Source organism: Triticum aestivum, chromosome 7A (assembly GCF_018294505.1).
Source record: "Triticum aestivum cultivar Chinese Spring chromosome 7A, IWGSC CS RefSeq v2.1, whole genome shotgun sequence".
Taxonomy (NCBI): Eukaryota; Viridiplantae; Streptophyta; class Magnoliopsida; order Poales; family Poaceae; genus Triticum; species Triticum aestivum.
Window position 1 is genome coordinate 344,499,490 of NC_057812.1, and position 21,060 is coordinate 344,520,549.

Sequence of the window (21,060 nt, forward strand, 5' to 3'; positions counted from 1 at the left end):
CACCATTTACCTTCCTCAAAACAGCCACCATACCTACCTATTATGGCATTTCCATAGCCATTCCAAGATATATTGCCATGCAACTTTCCACCGTTCTGTTTATTATGACACGCTCCATCGTTGTCATATTGCTTTGCATGATCATGTAGTTGACACCGTATTTGTGGCAAATCCACCGTTCATAATTTTTCATACATGTCACTCTTGATTCATTGCACATCCCGGTACACAGCCGGAGGCATTCACTTAGAGTCATATTTTGTTCTAAGTATCGAGTTGTAACTCTTGAGTCGTAAGTAAATAAAAGTGTGATGATCATCATTATTACAGCATTGTCCCAGTGAGGAAAGGATGATGGAGACTATGATTCCCCCACAAGTCGGGATGAGACTCCGGACGAAAAAATAAAAAATAAAAAAAGAGGCCATAAAAAAATAGAAAAGGCCCAAATAAAAGAATGAGAGAAAAAGAGAGAAGGGGCAATGCTACTATCCTTTTTCCACACTTGTGCTTCAAAGTAGCACCATGATCTTTATGATAGAGAGTCTCCTATTTTGTCACTTTCATATACTAGTGGGAATTTTTCATTATAGAACTTGGCTTGTATATACCAATGATGGGCTTCCTAAAAATGCCCTTGGTCTTCGTGAGCAAGCGAGTTGGATGCACACCCACTTAGTTTCCTTTTCAGCTTTCATACACTTATAGCTCTAGTGCATCCGTTGCATGGCAATCCCTACTCACTCACATTGATATCTATTGATGGGCATCTGCATAGCCCGTTGATACACCTAGTTGATGTGAGACTATCTTCTCCTCTTTGTCTTCTCCACAACCACCATTCTTTTCCACCTATAGTGCTATGTCATGGCTCACGCTCATGTATTGCGTGAAGATTGAAAAAGCTTGAGAACATAAAAAGTATGAAAAAATTGCTTGGCTTGTCATCGGGGTTGTGCATCATTTAAATATTTTGTGCGATGAAGATAGAGCGTAGCCAGACTATATGATTTTGTAGGGATAGCTTTCTTTGGCCATGTTATTTTGAGAAGACATGATTGCTTTATTAATGTGCTTGAAGTATTATTATTTTTATGTCAATATTAAACTTTTATTTTGAATCTTTCGAATCTGAGCATTCATGCCACAATAAAGAAAATTACATTGATAATTATGTTTGGTAGCATTCCACATCAATTTTTTGTTTCTATCATTTACCTACTCGAGGACCAGCATGAATTAAGCTTGGGGATGCTTGATACATCTCCAACGTATCAATAATTTTTTTATTCTTCCATGCTATTATATTATCTATTTTGGATGTTTAATGGGCTTTAATATGCTCTTTTATATTATTTTGCGCTGACGGGCCCGAAGATGGGCCAGCGTCACGGCTACGCCTAAGGGATCCCTGGTGTTCCTGAAGACCAGTCTCAACCTGAATAGCCTTGTTCACCAAGGTGGCGAAGTCGGCAAAGTCATGAACGAGCAGTGCTAGCTTGATATCACGGTGAAGTCCATCACGAAACTTCTCTTGCTTACGAGCATCAGTTGCAATGTCTTCTTCAGCATAACGGGACAATTCCAAGAATTCCCGCTGATAAGCATCTACAGACTTGTTGCCTTGGGTGAGGTTACGGAACTCGCGCTTCTTCCTGTCCATGATTCCATGAGGAATGAAGCGGGCACGGAAAGCGGCTTGGAAATCTGGCCAAGTGATGAGCGTTCCAGTAGGTAGGGTACGCCTGTGGCTGTCCCACCATTGAGCAGCAGGACCCTTCAGAAAGAAAGATGCGAAGGTGACAAAGCTGGCAGGGGCAACACTAGCAGACTCCATTTCATATGTGATGTCGCGGAGCCAGTCATCAGCATCAAGGGGCTGAGTTGAGCTGCGGTAGATTGATGGGTTGAGGCGCATGAAGTCCTGCAGAGTTACTCGGGTTGGATGTTGATTCATGTTCGGACGAGGAAACTGAGCCATCATTCCTTCCATGAATTGGCGAGTTAACTCAAACTGTTGCCTCATTCCAGTAAAGAATTCAGGCGGTGGTGGGTCGTTGGCACCACAGCCACGACCAGCAGGTCTAACCATCCTGCTAACATGTAACAGGGGTAGTTCAGCATTGAGCATTTGCAAAGATAAGGACCATTCATGATGAAAACATGCATAATGAAGGAGGTACGATGGATTCCACTCCGTAGTCAACACGACAGGGTGTGCACTACTCAAAAAGCTATTCTAAGGAATAACTATGGCTTCATCCAACTTCGGGGTGAATGTGGTCACGGGATCCTAATGTTAGTAAATTCATTTAACCCGAGTAGAAGAGAGTTCAGAGTCCCAGAGTATAGACGAGGAGTAAAAGATTCTAATACCACCCAATAGCGACGTGGGCCCGTAAGCCACACAGCCAATGTTAGTAATAGTTTTCAGTGACTAGACTCAACTTCGGCCAAGGAGTTGGAAAGGGGGCTACCTATAGGCAGTCGGCTCTGATACCAACTTGTGACGCCCTCGATTCAATCGTACACTAATCATACACGCAAATGTGTACGATCAAGATCAAGGACTCACGGGAAGATATCACAACACAACTCTAGACACAAATTAAAATAATACAAGCTTTATATTACAAGCCAGGGGCCTCGAGGGCTCGAATACATCAGCTCGAAAACACAAGAGTCAGCGGAAGCAACAAAATCTGAGCACAGACATGAGTTAGACAAGTTTGCCTTAAGAAGGCTAGCACAAAAGCATCTACGATCGAAAAGGCAAGGCCTCCTGCCTGGGAGCCTCCTAACTACTCCTGGTCCTCGGCGTCCGTCACGTGGTAGTAGGCACCCTCGGGGTAGCAGCAGTCGTCAAAGGTGGCATCTGGCTCCTGGACTCCACCATCTGGTTGCAACAACCAGAAAGAAGAAAGAAGGGGGAAAAGGGGGAACAAAGCAACCGTGAGTACTCATCCAAAGTACTCGCAAGCAAGGATCTACACTACATATGCAACATTATCAAAGGAAGGCGGTATATGTGGACTGGGCTGCAGAAATGCCAGAATAGAGAGAAGGTCTAGTCCTATCGAAGACTAGCATCTTCTGGAAACCACCATCTTGCAGCAAACAAGAGGGAGTAGAGTAGCATAAAGTAAAGTGGTAGTAGTGTTATCAACCTCGGCCAGAGATCCTTTCTCGACTCCCTGCGAGAAAGCAATCCCAGAGCCATACTATCCAGTTATCATCACATTCAAATCCTCATCACCATCCAGTTCTCATCACAAGTATCCAGTTCTAGTTGTATCGATCGGGATACAACTCCAAGTGTCCGTTACCGTAGGACAGGCTATGCATAGATTAGTTCTTCCCTGCAGGGGTGCACCAACTTACCCACCACGCTCGATTGACTCCGGCCGGACACACTTTCCAGGGTCATGCCCGGCCTCGGCCAAACAATACGTCGCAACCCGACCTAGGCTTAATAGAGAGGCCAGCACGCCGGACTAAACCTATGCCCCCAGGGGTCATGGGCCATCTCCCCGGGAACTCCTGCACGTTGCGTGGGCGGCCGGTGAGCAGACCTAGCTACCTCCCTAAAAAGGCAGGAGCTTACCAGTCCAACCCGGCGCGCGCCGCTCCGTTGCTGACGTCTATTAAGCTTCGGCTGATGTACACGACGCAGAACGCCCATACTATGCCCACGTGATGGTTAGTGCTATCAGGCCAGAGGCCCCTCGGATCAAATATCCAAATCGTAGTGGATTAGGAACGCGCGGTAACAAGCAGAGACTCACGAAGGATGTGACCCTGTTGCCCCGTCTCGAGGACTTGTGGCAAGGGCTAAGAATGCCCGGCCACGCCTCGTAATTATCTCACGGGCACCTTCCAGGTCAACCCGTCTCCACATCACTTTCCAAGTAACAGTTGTAAAGTCCAAGTATCCGTGTGTCCAAACATCAAGAGGAAAACCCAAGGAATCACCCTCGGTGGGTTCCACTCAATGTAATCATCAAGGTGAACGTAGAGGAATCACCCTCGAGGTTCACACTTGAGGGGTTGCACGACAGAGTCGTATCGGAAGTGGTTAAAGAGGAAATCACCCTCGATGACCACGACCGAATAGCTACACTACAGGGTTAACATCAGAAGTGTTGTAGAGGTCTCACCCTCGGCACTCAATAGTAACCCGGTAGTGTCGAGCAACTAAGGGGAAAGTGATCTGCGGTGTCGGGGCCTGGTCTTCGATCCCGTTGATCGGGTCTTCTGATTATCCAGCGGGGCAGTCGGGACAAGGCGGGGGTCACTGATGGATCATTAACCAACCTATACTAAGCAGTTTAGGATAAGCAGGTAAGGTACAATAACAGATACAAAAGCAGGCTATGCATCAGAATAGGAGCATACAATAACAGTAGAAAATCTAATGCAAGCATGAGAGAAAGGAATGGGCGATATCGGGATGATCAAAGGGGGGGCTTGCCTGGTTGATCTGGCAAGAAGGGGTCGTTGTCGACGATGTAGTCGGTCACCGGGGCATCAGCGGCCTCGGGGTCTACCGGAGAGAAGAGGGGGAAGAAACAGTAAATACATAGTAAACAGAGGTAACACTAAGCATGACATGACGATACGTAGCGCTAAGCGTGCTCTAACGTGGTCCTAGACGTTATAGGTGAAGGGGGAAATCAACCGGGAAGGTGTTCCCGGTTCCGGACCTGTGTCAGACAGATGACCGGAGGGGGAAAGTTCCATGTTCAGCATGCTAGGGGCATGTGACAGATGAACGGACCGCGTATTCGGATTCGTTGGATTTTTCTGAGCAACTTTCATATAGAAAACATTTTCATCCGAGCTACGGTTATTTTTCTATGAATTTTTAAAGATTAAACCATTTTCTGGATTTATTTAAATTAACAGAAAGGATAAAAATGACGTCAGCATGACGTAAGCATAACGTCAGTGGTCGGCTGACCAGTTGACCAGTCAACTGGGGCCCACCAGTCAGTGACTGGAGCTGCCCAGTCAGCAAAGTTGACTGAGTCAACTTAGCCAACAGGGGCCCGCGGGGCCCAGCGTCAGTGACTCAGGTGATGGGGCCCACGCCTCCATGTTGGTGGCTGCGCCGGGGAGGGCTCCGACGACCAAGGCGACGGCGGCGCCTCGCCGGAGTTGGCCGGAGCCGCGCTACAGGGGGCCTCCGGACCTACGGCTTGGACCTAAGGGCGCGGCCCGGCACCGCGCACACGATGGTGATGATGACTGGCGTCGGGGACGACCGGAGCATCGCCGGCGACGGAAAAGGCGGCCACGACCTTCGGGCGTGTGATGGCGAAGGCGAAGCAGCGTGCTACGGAACGAAAGGAAGGGCTGGGGAGGATCCCCGTGGTGCGGCGAGTCCAACGGGCTTGAGCCCGTGACCAAAAGGTCACCGGAGTCTCGCCGGCGACAAGCTCCGCGGCGCTGCATTCGGGCGCACGTGGGGAAGCAGCTAGGGGGCGCGCCAAGTAGGCAAGGAGAGGGAGAAGGTAGGAGAGCTCACCGGGCGGCACGCCGATGGCCCTTGGCAGTTTAGGAGCGCAGGGGAAGCCGGAATTCGAGGGATCTCGCCGGCGACAAGGGCGGAAGGGGACGAGCTCGTGCGACGTCAGCGGTGCTTCCCAGCTCCACCTGGGGGCACCAGACGACGGAGTCGACCCCGGCGGAGCTTCACGACAAGACGGCGGAGCGAGGCGGTGGCTGTGGCCGCGGTGACGTCGGAGAACGGCGGCGAGCACGCTCGGGAGAGGCGGGCGAGCGAGACAGGATGGGGGGAAAGAGCAGGTGGAGTGGGTGGTGCAAGTGGAGGCGGGGATCGAGGAGGCGAGGAGGCGCAAGCCTTATCCCCTCGCTCGGGCGATGCCGGCGAGGCGGGTCCGGCGGGGACGGGCGCGCTCTGCCTCGCCCGGTCGGAGGAACAGGAGGAGGGGGGAGAGCGACAGGAAAGGGGGAGTGGGCCGGCTGGGATGGGCCGACGGCCAGCTGGGCCTGTCTCTACGGCCTTAGGCCCAGGGGCAGGGGGGCAGGAGGCTGTGGGTCGCCGAGGCCCAAGGGGAGGCCAGGGCTCTCCCACCCCCTCTTCTTTTCCTTTTTTTTAAACAGCTTTTGCATTTTCTTTTCTTTTTCTTTTAGCCAATAAAGACTTTGCAAAAGATTATGCCATTGGACAAAATAATCTCAAAGAATTATTAGGCACTACCCAAAAAAAAGATTGTGAGGCTTTTAGAAAATACTTTGCCATTTTCATAAATTAAAAAGGCATTTAATTTATTTCTTAGGCCACTGTTTGAAGTAGCTTAGGCCACTCAAACCTTTTTGCAAAAAGTTGGTTCACCACCAATATTAGTTGTGGATTATTCTGCACATGATGAACATTTTTGTTTTCATGTCTGAGCATTTTGAATTTCAGACAAAATTTGAATTTGAATTCAACTGGAATTTAAAAGAGAAAGGAGACAATTATGATCAGGAACATGTTTAGCAAAAAGATTAACTTAACCCCAGGGGTTACTGTAGCATCATTACACCGGGGTGTTACAACTCTCCTCCTCTAAAAGTAATTCTCGTCCCGAGAATTAAGAGGTAGAAGGGAAAAGATCGGGGTATTCAGCCCGGAGGTTATCTTCGCGTTCCCAAGTGGCTTCCTCTTTAGTATGATTCGACCATTGCACCTTGAGGAACTTAGTAACCTTCTGGCGGGTTCGACGTTCAGCTTCTTCAAGAATGCAGATCGGATGCTCCTTGTATGTGAGATCATCTTGAATTTCAATCAATTCCGGATCCACTTCACGTTCCGGATCCTTGAAGCATCGACGAAGTTGCGACACATGGAAGACGTCATGGACGTGAGAGAACTGAGGTGGCAACTCCAATTGATAAGCCACCAGTCCACGACGGGCGAGAATACGGAAGGGACCAATGTAGCGAGGAGCTAACTTTCCCTTCACTCCGAACCGATGAGTGCCTCTCAAAGGAGTGACACGCAGATAAGCTTGTTCACCAGGTTGATAAGTTGAACCCCAGTGTTTCCGGTCATAGTTGCTCTTCTGGCGGGATTGGGCCGCCTTGAGATTATCCCGGACAATGCGAACCTGCTCTTCAGCTTGTTGAATAATGTCTGGACCAATGAGTGCTCGTTCCCCAGTTTCGGACCAATTCAGAGGGGTTCGGCACTTACGTCCATAAAGCACTTCAAAGGGTTCCATCTTCAAGCTGGCTTGATAGCTGTTGTTATAAGAGAACTCCGCATAAGGGAGAGATTCTTCCCACTTCTTGCCGAAAGAAATAACACAAGCTCGAAGCATGTCTTCAAGAATTTGATTGACTCGCTCGACTTGACCTTGGGATTGGGGATGATAAGCAGTGCTCCAGGTAATATGAGTTCCCATTGCCTCTTGGAAACTATCCCAGAACTTAGAAGTGAAAATACTGCCGCGGTCTGAACTGATCTCCTTCGGAATGCCGTGGAGTGACACAATTCGGGAGATATACAAGGTTGCCAATTGACTAGCAGTGATAGTCTCCTTGACTGGCAGAAAGTGAGCAACCTTCGAGAATTGGTCGATGACGACAAAGATAGCATCGTTACCTTTCTGAGACTTGGGAAGGCCAGTGACGAAGTCCATTTGGATCTTATCCCACTTCCATTCAGGAATCGGAAGCGGTTGTAGAAGTCCAGCCGGTTTTTGATGTTCTGCTTTGACGCGACGGCAAACGTCACATTCTTCAATATATCGAGCAATGTCTTGCTTCATCTTAGACCACCATTACTTCTGACGGATGTCAAGATACATCTTGGTACTTCCCGGATGAATAGAGAGAGGGGTGTCATGCGCTTCTTTCATCACCTTCTCTGTCATAAGCTCGAACCGGGGTACGACAATGCGATCTCTGAAGTATAAGGTTCCATCTTCACCAAGTGAGAAATCTCTGGATTTCTCTAAGGCAAGATCCTTTTTCATCAGATCAACATGAGCATCTTTGGCTTGAGCAGACTTGATTGCTTTCAGAAGAGTTGGTTCCAAAACAAGGTTATTCAGAGAACCCTGTGGAACTAGTTGAAGGTTCAGCTTGCATAGCTCTTCATAAAGGCGGGGTTGAGCTTTGTAGACCTGGTGATTATTGCAATAAGACTTTCGGCTTAGGGCATCGGCCATTACATTAGCCTTGCCAGGTGTATAAGATATACCGCAGTTGTAGTCAGCAATAGCTTCCATCCATCGCTGCTGACGGAGGTTCAGATCTGGCTGAGTAAACAGGTACTTCAGACTCTGATGATCAGTGAAGATCTCACAACGATTACCGAGAAGGTATTGTCGCCATAGCTTCAATGCAAAGATAACCGCTGCAAGCTCAAGGTCATGAACCGGGTAGTTTTCTTCGTGAGGACGCACTTGACGGGAGGCATAGGCAATCACCCTGCGCTCTTGCATTAGAACACAGCCTAATCCTTGACGTGAAGCGTCACAATAGATGACAAAGTCCTTGCGAGAATCAGGGGGAGCAAGCACTGGGGCAGAAGTCAGTTTATCCTTGAGTGCCTGGAAACTTTCCTGACATTTGTCTGTCCAATCGAACTTAACGCCTTGGTGAAGCAGATTAGTCAGTGGCTTGGCGATCTTGGAGAAGTTCTCGACAAAGCGGCGACAATAGCTGGCCAGTCTGAGAAAGCTTCTGACTTGCTTGACAGTCTTCGGAGGGGTCCAGTCAAGAATAGCCTGAACGCGCTCTGGGTTGACGGCAATACCATCCTTGGAGATAACATGACCAAGGTAGGTGACTTCGGGTAACCAGAATTCACATTTGGAATACTTGGCATAAAGTTGATGCTCTCGAAGCTTCTCCAGAACCAGACGAAGATGTTCAGCATGTTCTTCTTTATTCTTCGAATATACCAGTATATCATCCAGATAGACTACGACGAACTTGTCGAGGTAATCCATGAATATATAGTTCATCAGACGAGAGAATGTAGCTGGAGCATTGGTTAAACCGAATGACATGACGGTGTACTCGTAAGAACCATAACGAGTCACAAATGCGGTCTTTGGAATATCCTCTTCACGAACACGGATCTGGTGGTAACCCAACCTCAAGTCGAGTTTAGAGAATATTGATGAACCAGCCAGTTGATCATACAGATCATTGATCCGAGGAAGGGGATATTTGTTTTGAATTGTAGCTTGGTTGATAGGACGATAGTCTTGGACCAAACGGTTCGTACCGTCCTTCTTCTTGACGAAGAGAGAAGGTGCTCCCCAAGCAGAGGAACTTGGACGAATAAAACCCTTGTGAAGAGATTTGTCGATTTCCTCCTTAAGCTCAAGGAGTTCATGAGGTGGCATCTTGTAGGGTCGTTTTGCAATAGGAACGGTGCCTGGTTTCAAGTCGATGACGAACTCGACAGCCCGGGCAGGGGGTATTCCTGGAAGTTCTTCTGGAAATACGTCTTGGAAGTCGCGAACGACTGGAATCTTTTCAATTCCCTCAAGAGGTGCCGCGTTCAACGCATTCAAAGCATAAAGTCGTGCTTCAGCGTTTTGAACAAGCTGAGCATGGTAGGTTACAATCTCATCTGAAGGATGTAGGAGGTGAACAACCTTGGTAGCGCAAACGATAGAGGCAGTATGCGCTTTCAACCATTCCATTCCCAGAATGAGGTCAATATTGGAAGACTCCAGAATAATGGGAGAAACAAGGAATTCCAACCCTTCAATTTCAACAGGAACGTCGCGACCAATCATGGTAGTTTGACACTAACCCGCAGGGGTGCGTACCACTATCGGAGTGTTCATGGGCTCGCAACGAATGTCATGTGCGTAAGCAAAATTTTCTGACATGAATGAATGTGATGCTCCTGAATCGAATAAAACAGAAGCCGGTACTGAATTAACAAGAAGAGTACCCATCACAATGGCAGGCTGGTCTTGAGCTTCATTCAGATCAACATGATTAGCCTGACCATGACCATAAGGTCTGGCATTATTGTTATGGGGCTGATTGTTACGGCCAGTTGAAGGTAGAGCCAGCTGGCTCTTTTTCTGAGTGCACTCTTTAGCAAGGTGGCCGGGGCGGCTACATCTGAAGCACAGACCATCATTGGGATCGGGAGCAGGAGCTTGGGATGGTACATCTCGAAGAGGCTGCCTCTCTGGTGGAGGAGGCAGACGAGGTGCAGCATAGGACTGTCTTGGTGTAGGTGCGGTTGGACGATACATGCTGTGGGGAATCCATATCCGACGCTTCTGCGCTGACGGGCCCGAAGATGGGCCAGCGTCACGGCTATGCCTGAGGGATCCCTGGTGTTCCTGAAGACCAGTCTCAACCTGAATAGCCTTGTTCACCAAGGTGGCGAAGTCGGCAAAGTCATGAACGAGCAGTGCTAGCTTGATATCAGGGTGAAGTCCATCACGAAACTTCTCTTGCTTACGAGCATCAGTTGCAATGTCTTCTTCAGCATAATGGGACAATTCCAAGAATTCCCGCTGATAAGCATCTACAGACTTGTTGCCTTGGGTGAGGTTACGGAACTCGCGCTTCTTCCTGTCCATGATTCCATGAGGAATGAAGCGGGCACGGAAAGCGGCTTGGAAATCTGGCCAAGTGATGAGCGTTCCAGCAGGTAGGGTACGCCTGTGGCTGTCCCACCATTGAGCAGCAGGACCCTTCAGAAAGAAAGATGCGAAGGTGACAAAGCTGGCAGGGGCAACACTAGCAGACTCCATTTCATATGTGATGTCGCGGAGCCAGTCATCAGCATCAAGGGGCTGAGTTGAGCTGCGGTAGATTGATGGGTTGAGGCGCATGAAGTCCTGCAGAGTTACTCGGGTTGGATGTTGATTCATGTTCGGACGAGGAAACTGAGCCATCATTCCTTCCATGAATTGGCGAGTTAACTCAAACTGTTGCCTCATTCCAGTAAAGAATTCAGGCGGTGGTGGGTCGTTGGCACCACAGCCACGACCAGCGGGTCTAACCATCCTGCTAACATGTAACAGGGGTAGTTCAGCATTGAGCATTTGCAAAGATAAGGATCATTCATGATGAAAACATGCATAATGAAGGAGGTACGATGGATTCCACTCCGTAGTCAACACGACAGGGTGTGCACTACTCAAAAAGCTATTCTAAGGAATAACTATGGCTTCATCCAACTTCGGGGTGAATGTGGTCACGGGATCCTAATGTTAGTAAATTCATTTAACCCGAGTAGAAGAGAGTTCAGAGTCCCAGAGTATAGACGAGGAGTAAAAGATTCTAATACCACCCAATAGCGACGTGGGCCCGTAAGCCACACAGCCAATGTTAGTAAAAGTTTTCAGTGACTAGACTCAACTTCGGCCAAGGAGTTGGAAAGGGGGCTACCTACAGGCAGTCGGCTCTGATACCAACTTGTGACGCCCTCGATTCAATCGTACACTAATCATACACGCAAATGTGTACGATCAAGATCAAGGACTCACGGGAAGATATCACAACACAACTCTAGACACAAATTAAAATAATACAAGCTTTATATTACAAGCCAGGGGCCTCGAGGGCTCGAATACATCAGCTCGAAAACACAAGAGTCAGTGGAAGCAACAAAATCTGAGCACAGACATGAGTTAGACAAGTTTGCCTTAAGAAGGCTAGCACAAAAGCATCTACGATCGAAAAGGCAAGGCCTCCTGCCTGGGAGCCTCCTAACTACTCCTGGTCCTCGGCGTCCGTCACGTGGTAGTAGGCACCCTGGGGGTAGCAGCAGTCGTCAAAGGTGGCATCTGGCTCCTGGACTCCACCATCTGGTTGCAACAACCAGAAAGAAGAAAGAAGGGGGAAAAGGGGGAACAAAGCAACCGTGAGTACTCATCCAAAGTACTCGCAAGCAAGGATCTACACTACATATGCAACATTATCAAAGGAAGGCGGTATATGTGGACTGGGCTGCAGAAATGCCAGAATAGAGAGAAGGTCTAGTCCTATCGAAGACTAGCATCTTCTGGAAACCACCATCTTGCAGCAAACAAGAGGGAGTAGAGTAGCATAAAGTAAAGTGGTAGCAGTGTTATCAACCTCGGCCAGAGATCCTTTCTCGACTCCCTGCGAGAAAGCAATCCCAGAGCCATACTATCCAGTTATCATCACAATCAAATCCTCATCACCATCCAGTTCTCATCACAAGTATCCAGTTCTAGTTGTATCGATCGGGATACAACTCCAAGTGTCCGTTACCGTAGGACAGGCTATGCATAGATTAGTTCTTCCCTGCAGGGGTGCACCAACTTACCCACCACGCTCGATTGACTCCGGCCGGACACACTTTCCAGGGTCATGCCCGGCCTCGGCCAAACAATACGCCGCAACCCGACCTAGGATTAATAGAGAGGCCAGCACGCCGGACTAAACCTATGCCCCCAGGGGTCATGGGCCATCTCCCCGGGAACTCCTGCACGTTGCGTGGGCGGCCGGTGAGCAGACCTAGCTACCTCCCTAAAAAGGCAGGAGCTTACCAGTCCAACCCGGCGCGCGCCGCTCCGTTGCTGACGTCTATTAAGCTTCGGCTGATGTACACGACGCAGAACGCCCATACTATGCCCACGTGATGGTTAGTGCTATCAGGCCAGAGGCCCCTCGGATCAAATATCCAAATCGTAGTGGATTAGGAACGCGCGGTAACAAGCAGAGACTCACGAAGGATGTGACCCCGTTGCCCCGTCTCGAGGACTTGCGGCAAGGGCTAAGAATGCCCGGCCACGCCTCGTAATTATCTCACGGGCACCTTCCAGGTCATCCCGTCTCCACATCACTTTCCAAGTAACAGTTGTAAAGTCCAAGTATCCGTGTGTCCAAACATCAAGAGGAAAACCCAAGGAATCACCCTCGGTGGGTTCCACTCAATGTAATCATCAAGGTGAACGTAGAGGAATCACCCTCGAGGTTCACACTTGAGGGGTTGCACGACAGAGTCGTATCGGAAGTGGTTAAAGAGGAAATCACCCTCGATGACCACGACCGAATAGCTACACTACAGGGTTAACATCAGAAGTGTTGTAGAGGTCTCACCCTCGGCACTCGATAGTAACCCGGTAGTGTCGAGCAACTAAGGGGAAAGTGATGTGCGGTGTCGGGGCCTGGTCTTCGATCCCGTTGATCAGGTCTTCTGATTATCCAGCGGGGCAGTCGGGACAAGGCGGGGGTCACTGATGGATCATTAACCAACCTATACTAAGCAGTTTAGGATAAGCAGGTAAGGTACAATAACAGATACAAAAGCAGGCTATGCATCAGAATAGGAGCATACAATAACAGTAGCAAAATCTAATGCAAGCATGAGAGAAAGGAATGGGCGATATCGGGATGATCAAAGGGGGGGGCTTGCCTGGTTGATCTGGCAAGAAGGGGTCGTTGTCGATGACGTAGTCGGTCACCGGGGCATCAGCGGCCTTGGGGTCTACCGGAGAGAAGAGGGGGAAGAAACAGTAAATACATAGTAAACAGAGGTAACACTAAGCATGACATGACGATACGTAGCGCTAAGCGTGCTCTAACGTGGTCCTAGACGTTATAGGTGAAGGGGGAAATCAACCGGGAAGGTGTTCCCGGTTCCGGACCTGTGTCAGACAGATGACCGGAGGGGGAAAGTTCCATGTTCAGCATGCTAGGGGCATGTGACAGATGAACGGACCGCGTATTCGGATTCGTTGGATTTTTCTGAGCAACTTTCATATAGAAAACATTTTCATCCGAGCTACGGTTATTTTTCTATGAATTTTTAAAGATTAAACCATTTTCTGGATTTATTTAAATTAACAGAAAGGATAAAAATGACGTCAGCATGACGTAAGCATAACGTCAGCGGTCGGCTGACCAGTTGACCAGTCAACTGGGGCCCACCAGTCAGTGACTGGAGCTGCCCAGTCAGCAAAGTTGACTGAGTCAACTTAGCCAACAGGGGCCCGCGGGGCCCAGCGTCAGTGATTCAGGTGATGGGGCCCACGCCTCCATGTTGGTGGCTGCGCCGGGGAGGGCTCCGACGACCAAGGCGACGGCGGCGCCTCGCCGGAGTTGGCCGGAGCCGCGCTACAGGGGGCCTCCGGACCTACGGCTTGGACCTAAGGGCGCGGCCCGGCACCGCGCACACGATGGTGACGATGACTGGCGTCGGGGACGACCGGAGCATCGCCGGCGACGGAAAAGGCGGCGACGACCTTCGGGCGTGTGATGGCGAAGGCGAAGCAGCGTGCTACAGAACGAAAGGAAGGGCTGGGGAGGATCCCCGTGGTGCGGCGAGTCCAACGGGCTTGAGCCCGTGACCAAAAGGTCACCGGAGTCTCGCCGGCGACGAGCTCCGCGGCGCTGCGTTCGGGTGCACGTGGGGAAGCAGCTAGGGGGCGCGCCAAGTAGGCAAGGAGAGGGAGAAGGTAGGAGAGCTCACCGGGCGGCACGCCGATGGCCCTTGGCAGTTTAGGAGCGCAGGGGAAGCCGGAATTCGAGGGATCTCGCCGGCGACAAGGGCGGAAGGGGACGAGCTCGTGCAACGTCAGCGGTGCTTCCCAGCTCCACCTGGGGGCACCAGACGACGGAGTCGACCCCGGCGGAGCTTCACGACAAGACGGCGGAGCGAGGCGGTGGCTGTGGCCGCGGTGACGTCGGAGAACGGCGGCGAGCGCGCTCGGGAGAGGCGGGCGAGCAAGACAGGGTGGGGGGAAAGAGCAGGTGGAGTGGGTGGTGCAAGTGGAGGCGGGGATCGAGGAGGCGAGGAGGCGCAAGCCTTATCCCCTCGCTCGGGCGATGCCGGTGAGGCGGGTCCGGCGGGGACGGGCGCGCTCTGCCTCGCCCGGTCGGAGGAACAGGAGGAGGGGGGAGAGCGACAGGAAAGGGGGAGTGGGCCGGCTGGGATGGGCCGACGGCCAGCTGGGCCTGTCTCTGCGGCCTTAGGCCCAGGGGCAGGGGGGGCAGGAGGCTGTGGGTCGCCGAGGCCCAAGGGGAGGCCAGGGCTCTCCCACCCCCTCTTCTTTTCCTTTTTTTTAAACAGCTTTTGCATTTTCTTTTCTTTTTCTTTTAGCCAATAAAGACTTTGCAAAAGATTATGCCATTGGACAAAATAATCTCAAAGAATTATTAGGCACTGCCCAAAAAAAAAGATTGTGAGGCTTTTAGAAAATACTTTGCCATTTTCATAAATTAAAAAGGCATTTAATTTATTTCTTAGGCCACTGTTTGAAGTAGCTTAGGCCACTCAAACCTTTTTGCAAAAAGTTGGTTCACCACCAATATTAGTTGTGGATTATTCTGCACATGATGAACATTTTTGTTTTCATGTCTGAGCATTTTGAATTTCAGACAAAATTTGAATTTGAATTCAACTGCAATTTAAAAGAGAAAGGAGACAATTATGATCAGGAACATGTTTAGCAAAAAGATTAACTTAACCCCAGGGGTTACTGTAGCATCATTACACCGGGGTGTTACAGGCGCGCCCAGGGGGTAGGTGCGCCCCCACCCTCGTGGGCCCCATGTAGCTCCACCGACGTACTTCTTTCGCTTATATATACTCTTGTAACCTAGATCGATCGCAGAGAGACACGAAACCACTTTTCCACCACCGCAACCTTTTGTACCTGTGAGATCCCATCTTGGGGCCTCTTCCGGCGATCTGCCGGAGGGGGAATCGATCACGGAGGGCTTCTACATCAACATTGTAGCCTCTCCGATAAAGCGTGAGTAGTTTACCACAGACCTTCGGGTCCATAGTTATTAGCTAGATGGCTTCTTCTCTCTCTTTGATTCTCAATACAAAGTTCTCCTCGATGTTCTTGGAGATCTATTCGATGTAATACTCTTTTGCGGTGTGTTTGCCGAGATCCGATGAATTGTGGGTTTATGAACAAGATTATCTATGAATATTATTTGGTTCTTCTCTGAATTCTTATATGCATGATTTGATATCTTTGCAAGTCTCTCCGAATTATCGGTTTAGTTTGGCCTACTAGATTGATCTTTCTTGCAATGGGAGAAGTGCTTAGCTTTGGGTTCAATCTTGCGGTGTCCTTTCCCAGTGACAGTAGGGGAAGCAAGGCACATATTGTATTGTTTCCATCGAGGATAAAAAGATGGGGTTTATATCATATTGCTTGAGTTTATCCCTCTACATCATGTCATCTTGCTTAATGTGTTACTCTGTTCTTATGAACTTAATACTCTAGATGCATGCTGGATAGCGGTTGATATGTGGAGTAATAGTAGTAGATGCAGAATCGTTTAGATCTACTTGACACGGACGTGAAGCCTATATTCATGATCATTGCTTAGATATTCTCATAACTATGCACTTTTCTATCAATTGCTCGGCAGTAATTTCTTCACCCACCGTAATACATGCTATCTTGAGAGAAGCCACTAGTGAAACCTATGGCCCCCTGTGACGCCCCCGATTCAATCATACACTAATCATACACGCAAACGTGTACGATCAAGATCAGGGACTCACGGGAAGATACCACAACACAACTCTACAAATAAAATAAGTCATACAAGCATCATATTACAAGCCAGGGGCCTCGAGGGTTCGAATACAAGAGCTCGATCATAGACGAGTCAGTGGAAGCAACAATATCTGAGTACAGACATGAGTTAAACAAGTTTGCCTTAAGAAGGCTAGCACAAACTAGGATACAAATCGAAAGAGGCGCAGGCCTCCTGCCTGGGATCCTCCTAAACTACTCATGGTCGTCGTCAGCGGGCAGCACGTAGTAGTAGGCACCTCCGGTGTAGTAGGAGTCGTCGTCGACGGTGGCGTCTGGATCCTGGGCTCCAACATCTGGTTGCGACAACCAGGTAGAAGGGATAGAGGGAAAAGAAGGAGAAGCAACCATGAGTACTCATCCAAAGTACTCGCAAGCAAGGAGCTACACTACATATGCATGGGTATATGTGTAAAGGCCATATCGGTGGACTGAACTGCAGAATGCCAGAATAAGAGGGAGATAGCTAATCCTGTCGAAGACTACGCTTCTGGCAGCCTCCATCTTGCAGCATGTAGAAGAGAGTAGACTGAAGTCCTCCAAGTAACATCGCATAGCATAACCCTAACCGATGATCCTCACCTCGTCGCCCTGTGAGAGAGCGACCATCGGTTGTATCTGGCACTTGGAAGGGTGTGTTTTATTAAGTATCCGGTTCTAGTTGTCATAAGGTCAAGGTACAACTCCAAGTCGTCCTGTTACCGAAGATCACGGCTATTCGAATAGATTAACTTCCCTGCAGGGGTGCACCACATAACCCAACACGCTCGATCCCATTTGGTCGGACACACTTTCCTGGGTCATGCCCAGCCTCGGAAGATCAACACGTCGCAGCCCTACCTAGGCACAACAGAGAGGTCAACACGCCGGTCTAAATCCTATGGCGCAGAGGTCTGGGCCCATCGCCCTTTGCACACCTGCACGTTGTGAACGCGTCCGGAAGCAGAACTAGCCCCCTTAATACAAGAGCAGGCTTACGGTCCAATCCGGCGTGCGCCACTCAGTCGCTGACATCACGAAGGCTTCGGCTGATACCACGACGTCGAGTGCCCATAACTGTCCCCGCGTAGATGGTTAGTGCGTATAGGCCAGTAGCCAGACTCAGATCAAATACCAAGATCTCGTTAAACGTGTTATTTTGAAATAACCGCGAACGCCGACCAGGGCCAGGCCCACCTCTCTCCTAGGTGGTCTCAACCTGCCCTGTCGCTCCGCCACAAAGATCCACCCAGAGGGCCGTCGGGACAAAGGTCCTTTCATCCCCCAATCCGTGAATCACTCGCGGGTACTCCTCGAGCCAACCCGACTTTAGTCATCACATGTATCATGTATAAAGTATAGGTATATACCCGTGATCAACTTCCGAGTGATCACGGCCCGATAGTATAGCATGGCAGACGGACAAGAATGTATGGCCACTGATGATAAACTAGCATCCTATACTAAGCATTTAGGATTGCAGGTAAGGAATCAACAGTTGTAGCAACAATGACAGGCTATGCATCAGGATAGGATTAACGGAAAGCAGTAACATGCTACACTACTCTAATGCAAGCAGTAGAGAGAAGAATAGGCGATATCTGGTGATCAAGGGGGAGGGGCTTGCCTGGTTGCTCAGACAAGAAGGAGGGGTCGTCGGTGACGTAGTCGACCACAGGGACATCAGCATCGTCATGGGGTCTACCGGAGAGAAGAGGGGGGAGAAACAGTAAATACATAGCAATCAAGTGCATAACAGGATAACAGGTAGAGCTAGACGTGTTCTAACGCGGTATGAGGTGATACCGGTGAAGGGGGGAAACATCCGGGAAAGTATTCCCGGTGTTTCGTGTTTTCGGGCAGAGGAGCCGGAGGGGGAAAGTTGCGGGTTCGATAGGTTAGGGATGCGTGGCGGACGAACGAGCTATGTTTCCGGATTCGTCTCGTCGCTCTGAGCAACTTTCATGTACAAAATATTTTAATCCGAGTTATGGATTAAAAGATATGATTTTCTAAAGATTTTATTAATTTCTGGAATTTAATTAATTATTTAATTAATTCGAAATGAATTAATGATATCAGCATGATGTCATGCTGACGTCAGCAGTCAACAGAGTTGACTGGTCAACCTGACCAGTGGGTCCCACTGGTCAGCGACACATTTTAATTAAACAGATTAATTAAACTAATCATAATTAATTAGGGGGTGGGCCCCACTGTCATACTAATTAATTAGCTAATTAACAGTAGTTAATTAGGTTAATTAATCTTAATTGGTTAATTTAATCACAATTAATTAAGTTAATTAATTAGTTAGTTAATTAATTAATTAGTTTTATTATTCATTATCACATTTTATTATTATTTTCATTCTCTCTTTTTTTTAAACGTTCTGGGGCTGGGGCCCCCATGTCATTGGCCCCAGGGGGCCTTGCGGGTTTCGGGCGCATGGCCGCGTGGTTGTCGCCCGAACGGGCGCGGGCGCAACGGTGCCCAGCACCCGCTCTTTCGGGCGCACCACAGGGGCAGGTGGAGCCGGCAGATCGCCGGAGCAGGGGGGTTGGTGACCACGGCGGGGCTCGCCGGGCGCCAACCGGGCGGAGGACGGGGATTGCGACGGCGCACGGGACAGGGGCGGACGGAGGGAGGAGCGGGCTCGGCAGGGGCGCCGCTTCGACTGGAGCAGCTGCAGCGGCCAAGGGACGGCGCCGGCGTGGGCGCACGGGGCGCAGGGCGGCGACAGGGGGGCCGCGGGGCGCGGTGAGGGAAGAGGCAAAGCATCGTCGCGCGCCCGGGCGCGTGTACAGGGGCATGCCGGGCGGGGCGAGGCCACGGTGAGCGCGGGCCGGGGCGCGGTCGCGGCGAGCACGCTTTGGGCGACGGAGTCGGGGTCGAGGCGGCGATGGCGGGGCGGCGCCGGGAGGAAGCTGAGGCCGGTCGGGGAGGAGGGGTGGACGGGGTGGCGTCGTGTGGCGGCTGGGCGGTCCGGCGTGTGGCGGGACAGCACCGGGCGCGGGGCGGCGTCGAGCGGCGACGGCCTCCTCTGGATCCCGATCCAGATCAGGAGAGAGGAAGGGGGCGTCGTGGGGAGAGTGGGGTGTGCGGTTGTGGGCTAGGGTTTTGGGGGTGTGGGTTGATAAGCGAGTGAGGGGGGAGTGGGTGGCCGGTTGGGCCAGGTGGGGCGGCCGGGTGGCCTGGTGGCCTGCTGGGACAAGGCCCAGGGGGCCTTTCTTCTATTTTTTAGTTTTCTTTTGTTTTGTTTATCTTTTTAATCATTCTTTTCTGCTTTCTTTTAGTTCCTAATTATTTTAGTTTTAATAAAATACCAAAATGGCACCTAAATTTATGTTACCAATTATGTCACAACCACAAAAGTTTCCTCCCAGAATAATATAGTTTAGTATTTTACAAAATATAAAAGGCATTTAATCAATGGTTTTAGCTATTGATTTAATTAGTTTAGTGCATTTAAACATTTTATAAAGACTTGGTTTCTCCACCAACATATCTTATGAATTATTTTTCACAATAAGGACATTTTAGTTTTGACTTTTGAAAACTTTAATTGTTTGACTTGTTCTTGAATTTGGATTTTGAATCAGTTTTGAACTAACGCGGGATTAGTAACAGTGACTCTGGTGGCGTGGCATCATTAACAGAGGGTTACTGTAGCTTGATTATCCGGGCGTCACACCCCCGGGTCTCTTTCTTATTTTATTGCATCTCTTTTATTTACATCGCATCTCGTTTTCTATTTTTCAATCTTTACTTTCCAATCTATACAATAGAAATACCAAAAATATTTATCTTACTATCTTTATTAGATCTCACTTTTGCGAGTGATCGTGAAGGGATTGACAACCCCTTTATCGTGTTGGTTGCAAGGTTCTTGATTATTTGTGCAGGTACTAGGTGACTTGTGCGTTGTCTCCTACCGGATTGATATCTTGGTTCTCAAAAACCGAGGGAAATACTTACGCTACTTTCCTGCATCACCCTTTCCTCTTCAAGGGAAAACCAACGCATGGTCAAGAGGTAGCAGTATTGTTCGATGAAGCGGCCTAGACCAACATTACATGACCGCGTTCATGAGACTGGTTCTACTGACGTGCTTTGCACACAGGTGGCTGGGGGTGTCTATTTCTCCATCTTTAGTTAAACCGAGTTTGACTACGGCCGGTCCGTGTTGAAGGTTAAAACAGCATACTTAACAAAAAATCGTTGTGGTTTTGATGTGTCGGTAAGAACGGTTCTTGCTAGAAGCCCGTAGTAGCCACGTAAAACTTGCAACAACAATGTAGAGGACGTCTAACTTATTTTTGCAGGGCATGTTGTGATGTGATGTGGTCAAGACGTGATGAGATATAAATTGTTGTATGATATGATCATGTTTTGTAAAAGTTATCGGCAATTGGCAGGAGCCTTATGGTTGTCGCTTTATTGTATGAAATGCAATCACCATATAATTGCTTTACTTTATCACTAAGTGGTAGCGATAGTCGTGGAAGCAATAGTTGGCAAGACGACAACGATCATATGATGGAGATCAAGG